Source organism: Mustela erminea, chromosome 13 (genome assembly GCF_009829155.1).
Source record: "Mustela erminea isolate mMusErm1 chromosome 13, mMusErm1.Pri, whole genome shotgun sequence".
NCBI classification, from domain to species: Eukaryota; Metazoa; Chordata; class Mammalia; order Carnivora; family Mustelidae; genus Mustela; species Mustela erminea.
In genome coordinates this window covers 322196-329710 of record NC_045626.1, presented here as the reverse complement: position 1 = coordinate 329710, position 7515 = coordinate 322196, and the positions used below count along the sequence as shown (strand labels likewise).

General features: G+C 61.4%; 1 protein-coding gene across 2 annotated transcripts in view; it reads left to right on the top strand.

Moving 5' to 3' along the window:
- Positions 1 to 512: 512 nt before the first annotated feature.
- KCNG2 (potassium voltage-gated channel modifier subfamily G member 2) overlaps positions 513 to 7515 on the top strand; it is a 46913-nt gene continuing 39910 nt past the window's right edge. For both annotated transcript variants that reach the window (XM_032310850.1, XM_032310852.1), the window contains exon 1: positions 513 to 570. The gene's annotated coding sequence lies outside the window, so the exon portion shown is untranslated. The remainder of the gene's footprint in view (positions 571 to 7515) is intronic.

The following is a 7515-nucleotide window of genomic DNA, read 5'->3' as shown; positions in this document are numbered from 1 at the left end:
TATCCGCGTTCAGGCTCAAGCCGGGACACTTCCTGCCAATGCCAGCAATGAAACAGTCTCTTTACCAGAGCGGCGCAGGTCGTCCAAGAGCCATGACACAGAGGTCACCGGTATGTGAGGCCCGGGCAGCGGCTCCCCGGCCTGGCCAAGCGTCTCCAGACTCCAGAGCCTTCCCCAGGGCTCGCAGGACAGCGCCCAACGGGGCAGACCCTGGTTCTGCCGCTTTCCCCCGGGGTTGCTTCGGGTGGGTTAGGAGGGATGGCGGGGCGGGTCTCTGCTGCCGCAGCCAGTGCCCGGTGTGTGAGCGCGTGGGGGGTGCCCCAGAGCGTCCGCTCCAAGCGGACCCAGCCCGGCGCTCCCTGCCCGGCCCGCAGGCCGTGCGCCCAGGTGTCTGCCCCCGGGACTACGGCCGGGCGCGAGAGGGCGCCCCGCCACCGCCGCCGGGCGGATTGCGGGGGCCGAGCGGGGCCGGGGGCGGCGCACGGGGCGGTGCCGGACTTCGCGGGCTGCGGGCTCCGGAGAAGCCGCGGTCAGGCGAGCCGAGCGGCGGCCCCGAGTCCGGGCCCCGAGGTAAAGTTGCGCGCGGGGCAGAAGCGGGGCCTGCGGAAGAGGCAGGAGGTCTACACCCGGGGCCGTGGCGACCGGGAGCGGGGAGGGAGGGTCTCCAAGGGAGGGTTCCCGGCAGGAGCAGGGACAGTGGGGCGCGGCGCGGGGCACAGGTCTACACTGGAGTCTCTCCGGGCCAGAGCGAGGCGAGGGGCAGGGGTGTCGACACCGAAGGGGCCGGGGCCGGAGCACGGCAAGGGGGGGTGCGGGCGCCCGTCCCGACGCGGCGCTGCTCCCGCGCGCAGTTGCTCCTCGGTTTCGCCGTGGAGACGGGGGCGGGGGGCAGTTGAAGCGCCCTCCGGACGCCCGGGGCCACCCGACGCCGGGCGGGGCTGTGCGGGACGCCGCCCGCAGCCCCCCGCCGAGATCCTAGACCCCCGCAGGCCGGCGGGCGCCCTGGGGGAGGTGCGCACGGGCCCTGGCCGCTGGGTGCGCTTCCACGGAGGTCCGGGCGGCCGCGGCCAGAGCCTGCTTCCTGCCTCCGACCCGTCTGTCCGCGTCGGGTCTGCGGGAGCCCGGGTGGGGGGAAGGGCGGGAGGGCCGAAGCCGCGACCGCCCCGCGGGGGGTGACCCGGGCTGCCCCTGCGCTCGCCCCCGCTTGGTAGGTGGGCGCACCCGGCTCGCGCGAGGAGGGGGCGGGACGTGGGCGAGTGCGGGCTCGTGGGGGCCCTTTCCTCGCCGCTTCTCGCCACCCCTCACACCCCCCCCTGCACACGCACCTGGCAGGCATACACCTTCCTCCCAGCCGGCCTTCCCCGGCTCCCCGGGCGCAGACCTGACCGGTGAGGGGGTCCCGGCGCCGTGAGCCGCGAATTCTGCAAACTCAGGAGCGGTCCGAGCCGCCGGAGGGGCCTCCCACCCCCGCGCGGGGAGAGCAGATCCCAGGAGGGGGCGGGGATGGAGGGCCCGGGGAGGGGGGGTGGGGGCGGGTGGGAGCCGCGGGGGGGGGGGCGGGGGGAGCCGCGGGGGCGGGGGGGGCGGGGGGGGAGCCGCGGGGGGTCCCTCTGACCGGCAGGGGCGGGGGAGGGGAGTTCCGAGGAGTTGCCTGCGCCTGCGCGTGGTTGTGCTCTGGCGGTTTGGGGGTGACGGTGGAGCCCCCCTCCCAGACTGCCTTGTTCCAGAGGGTTTGGTTTCTGGTTTCTGGCCGTGGGAGTGGGGCCACGGTCAGGGACGGTTACTCCCTTTGTCTCCTGGACTGAAACCCCAGCCCCGAGCTGGGGTCCTGGGAATTCTGCTGGGTCTTTCGAATTCCAGAAGGCACTTCTTACCTGCCCCGGGCCTCCGTTTCTCCTCCCTCTTCCTTGGGCTGCAAAAACCGATGGTTTCCTCCAGTGTGTGCTCAAGGCCAATGCAGGTGTGGGATGGGTTCTGACTCTGCGGGTGCGAGCCGGATGGCTGGCTTCCGGGGACCGGCACACGCAGGAGAGCAGTTGGGTCCCAGCCCTGACGCGGGACAGCCGCTGGAAAGGTTCGTTGGGTGAGCCCTCCAAGGTCGCCCTGTGCACAAGGCGCAAACGCGCAGTGGAGGAGGTCATGAGATCCCTGAAACCCAGGAGGGATCCGATGAAGGCCGCACTGGCTGAAGCAGAAGAGAGGCTGTCCAGCCGGGGTGGAGGGCCGCGCGCTCGGCTGCCCTCCGGAGGCTTCCTTCATCGATAATTCCCAGTTAGTCAAAGGATGGACCGGCTCTGGGTTCTTTTCAACTGGGAATTGGGGGAGGGGTGCATTAGGGCCCATTTGGGGGACGAAATCCCTTCGACTGTGGTTCCCTGGTGGGTACCAGTCCCAAACACACAAAGAAGTATACGCTATGGCTAAGAAAAGACATACTTGTATTTCAGTTGGAGACAGGTTAGGAAAACAATTTTGAGATTCTTTCCAAGGCCGGTGCCATCTAGTGTTCTGGTTCCTTTCTTTCACAATGTATATATTCCACTTGGCAAAAGTTTTTTTTCTACCTTGAGATTTTCATAATTCAAGATAAAAAATTGCGGGTTTTTGCATGAGAAGAAAATTAAGGGGACGCGCCTCGTCAGCTCCGAAGCAGGAGGCTGTGTGGATTTTCTGTTCTGTGCTTGGCACCGAGTCCCGTGCGTGGCAGATGCTCTGAGGACATGAGCTGGCTGTGGGTCGTTGGAGCTCTAATGAGGAGTTTGTACCCGGTGTGCGGTGGGCGCTGCATGGTTGCAGGTGCGCGCCTCGACCCGCAGTCTGCGTCGAGCACAGCGGCTGGGAGCCAACGGGAAAACGCCCGGGTTTGCCCCGCAGAAGCAGGTGGGGTCTGAGGGCCTTGGGGGGATTCGGCAGCTTCTTCCTCTTCTTCCTCCTCCTGCCCCACGTTCCGCGGCTCTTCCGGAAGCCGCGCCGCTCACTCAGGCGCTGGGGGGGCAGGACCGGCTGAGGACGGTTTAGAGTGGGAGGGCGTCCTCCGCTTCTGCCGCAAGCACGGATATGCAGGGGTGGGAGGGAAGGGGAGCAGATGGGGCGCGACCAGGGTGTGTGTGTGTGCGCGCGCGCGTGCATGCGTGCCGGCAGGTCCGGAGGCCCCCGCAGGATAGCCAGCCGCGAGAGCGTCGCTGCAAGACGGAGAAGCTGGGCTTTTCCAGAAGAGATGGGCGCAGGGGGTCCGAGAAGCATGGCCACGTGTGTCTGAATCCCTGAGCGCCTGGGCACTCACAGGCAGTCTCACGGGCCGTCGGTGGTTTGCAGGCTGGAGCCCCACGGCCTGGCGGCTGGCTCCCGGTGGGGCTGAGCAAGGGCAACATCAGGGAGCCCCGGGCAGGCAGGGAAGGCACAGCAGCCCAGTGGGGCGAGGGCCACTCCGGGCTCTCTGTCCTCACGGAGGGCGGCTCCCGGCTCCCAGGCCCCACCCCACGTCCTGGCAAGCCATTGACCTGCACCTCAAAGCTTGAGAGGCGTGAAAGAAATAGGCATCCAGCACTTTCTTTCCCTGGGCTCTAGGCCAGCCCTCGCTTGGTGTCTGATCTGTGTGCACCTGCCGCCTTCCCTGGGCTCCGTGTACCAAGCCGGTTTGTCTGGAAGGGCACTTAAGCCAGAAAACACCTTGAGAAGTGAGCGAACCGAGGTGGAAGCTGGTCCCGAGAGGAAGGCTGCAAAGGCTCAGAGTCACCGAACTGCTCGAAGGGACCCAGTGACCAGCCTGCTTCAGCCTCCTGTGGCTGAGGAAGTCAGACTTCCAGACTGCTTACCCAAGATTGCCCGTCACAACGCCCCCTGAGAAGTAAGGGTGCGTGTTCCCGAGAGGGCTGGTGCGGGTGCCCTAGGCCTCGTGGGCCGGGAGACGTCGGCCTGCTCACCGCGGACGGCGTCCTCCCGCGGCGTGTGAGAAGCGGGACTGAGCGTGTCTTAGCTTTGGGATTTTCAGAGGAGAAACTTGTGTTGTGGAAAAGGAATATATTCACTCAAAATGGAAATACCCAATATTTTGATTTGATTGTAGGAAAAGATTAATTGAAGTGTAATGTTTGAACAGTACAGACGATCTGTACGTGCTCTTTTCAGTTAAGGGAGCAGACCCTGCGAGGGAGTTCACAGGAGCACGCGCCCCAGCGCCCGGCAGCACTTCTGAGGGCCGGGCTCCAGGTCCTTCCCCTCCTCCCGCCCAGGAAGGGCAGCTGGACATGCCCCCACCTTTCCGGGGTCTCTTTCACACTGGCCACCGGGTGCACCTGCGCTCCAGGCCACACCTGCTCTGTGCCAGCCCTCGGCTGGGCCTCCCTCGGACAAGCCGCACCGTGAGGAAGGCAGACGTGGCCAGAGCCCAGGATGACCGTTCCCGGAATTTAATGAAATTCCTGGGTATTTTTAGCCTTTTCAGATGTTTGAACAATGAGGGTGAAGTTTTAGACTGAGTGGTGTTGGGCACAGGAAATCGAGGGCGAGGGCCTTCCGGGGCCTGCAGAACCTCAGACGCCATCGGGCGGATCTAGACAGCACGGCGGTCTTCACTCAGTTCTGTCCCGAGGAGGCAGATTTGTTCGTGCCCACGAGTAGCACTGGCGGGAGAGGCTGTGTGGTGGGCAGGGCACGCGCCTGCCTGGCCCTTGCGCGACTCGGGGTGGGGGGCGTGAACAGAGGGTCTGCCCCCAGCTGGTGTGGCCCTGGCTGGCTGTCCCCACACGTGCCCTTGGCCCTCAGCTGCTGTGAAATCAAGGCGGTGGGTTGACACCTAATCCGGGCCACACCTCCGTGGGTTCGGTTTGGTGGGTCGGGCGGGGCCCAGGGATGCTAAGTCTCATCGTTTTGAAGGTTGGAAATGCTGGTTTGGGTTGGAACTGGCATCATTGTAGCAAGACAGAGAAGAGAAAGTATCAGAATTTCTTCTCTCACAGGTGTGGCTTTCTGTGTTCTGGGCCACAATATAAAAGGTATTTCTCGCTGTGGGTTCACAGTATCAGACAGCCCTGTCCAGATCGCACACATCCTGAGGCACCCAGGTCTGTCTCTGAGCCAGTTTAGTTAGGTGCGGACATTTCCAGACGCTCTTAGTTAGGAGGCCCATTGGGCAGGCTGGGGCCAGGGTGCTCAGAGGAGCCCAGCCATCCGCCTGGCCCGGCAGGTGCGCGTGTGTGGCCGGTTTCTGACGGTCGCCCAGAGCAGACACTCAAACCCTTGTCTGGTAAAAGCCAGGGAAAGGGTTCCTTTCCTATTTCCTTTCTTTCGTGTTTTTGGGGTGTGGAGGAGACATCTTTGTGTGTAGATTGACAGGAAAAGTGCCTGACAGGTTTTATATCCGCATGTTTTATTTAACGTGGTAACAGTTAATGCAGGGGAGTGAAACGCATTGGTGAACCAAAACGCATTAAAAACTAATGGTCGTTCTGTGGATTAGCTAGTCACAGGAAACAGTCCTCTTGGCATCTGCGATTTGACCGGGCTCAGCACCCCTGTCTACTGTGCCACTTCTCTGGGGCATTTAGCATGGCTCACATTCATTGGACTGGTTTACATTTCCTTCAAGGAATGGACAGTTTCTGACCATGAACAAACTCCCTGATTATTTCTGCCAGAAGAAAAAGGCATCTTTTAGGTGAGGACGGATAGTAAATACATATACGGGCTTCTTCATTCCGCGACAGATTACAAGCAGAAGAATGCCGGGGTCTGGAGAAGGCGCAGGTGTCGGAGCTGGTGGGCAGCACTCAGGATCAGCGAGTCCGTGCTTCTCTGGCGGTTGTGACGTATCGTTTTCCCAGGAGCCCACAACACTGGAGGGCGTGCGGAGTGTGGGGCTTCTGTGGGGCCTCCGGCCAGGCTGGAGGCCGAGACGGGCCACGACTCCCATGCTCCGTGCCTGGCACTGCCTTGGGGCCAAGCTGCGGTCAGACGCCCCAGCCGGTGGGAGAGCCACTCCCTGGCGGGAGTGTAAGGACGGGGCCACCCTTCCAGCGGGGCTGGCCCGTGGGTCATGTCTGGGCTGACGCCCTTTTTTGGGAACAGTGAGGACATTACTTTGCAGCAAAGGGAATGTGACACGGGAAGCAGCCAGCGCTGAGCCCTAGGGACGTGGAGAAAGGTAGTTTCTCGTGTTTCCAGAAGCAACACGTGCAATTTGAAAATTCCTGTGATTGCTTTTCCCTCGTTATTAAGCAAGTCCACTGCTACCATGGCAGACGCGGGGATGAGCTTGAAGAGAGGCACGGATTTTTAGAATCCTGTGTGATTTCCACACTCCGGAGGTGATGGCTCCAGGTTTACCAGGACATGTCCTCTGTCGCTGAGTGTCTGCACAGACATGTCGCACACGTGTCCCATGTGTCAGCACAGACGCCCACACTCACGCACACAGTGGCAATCGCTGTATGTCCTCATACTTTCTTACGTTCTACTGGGAAGATTTTTCATGGAATCGTCAGTCTGTCCACGTGTCCTTCGGTGGTTGGCCACGTGGATTGTTTCTAAGTGTAAATACCACTATCTTTGTAGGTAAATGCTTGAAAACTTGGCCTTTGGTCAAAAGGTATGAACGCTTGAAGCTCTTGCTATGTAATGTCAAGTAGTTTCACAGGAGAACCCGGGGGCGCGGTTGGTTGGCACCCCACTCCTGGTCTCAGCTCAGGTCGTGGTCTCAGCGTTGTGGGATCAAGCCCTGCGCTGGGCTCCGTGCTCAAGGCGGAGTCTGCTTGAACGTCTCTGACTCTCACCCTCCACCGCTACCCCACACTCTCAAATAAATAAATAAATGTTAGAGAATCAAGTCGCGTCTTCGGGAAGTTGTGGGGCTGGTCGCCTTTACAGCGTCCGCGTCGTCACAGTGGCTGGTCCCACTGTCCTCTCTTTCCAGATTTCCAAAGTAAACGACCTTTTGTTGTAAAGGCAGTTCGTGGTCAGCATAAAATATTCTTGCAGGAAGAAGCTGTGAGTGAGAATACATGCCGCTGGCCGGGCCTTCGGCCGCGTGTGCACACAGGGGCGTCGGCAGCGAGCCGGGTCTGCGCAAGACGAGACACTGTCTCTGGAGACCGGGGTGGTCACGGGGCAGGAGGAGCTGTTGACAGAGACAGGGATACACGTCATACATGTACACACGTGCATGCGTGCGTGTGCACGTGTACACGTGTGTGGATACATGTATGCACATGCACGGACACACAAGGGCGTGTTTGTGGACACATGTACATGTAGGCCCGAGTGCAAATCTGCACACGTGTGTGGATACTTGTATGTATACGAACACACGCATGCGCGTGTGCATGGATACATTGTGCACGTATACGCCTGCACACACAATGCATGCAGGAATGCACCTACATGTACATGTGCACGTGTGTGGACATGCATATGTGCATACATACGCGTGTGCACATACATGTGTGCGTGGGTGCACATGTGCACGCCTGTGTGGCTACTTGAGTGCGTGCGTGCATACCTATGTATACACAAGCCTGG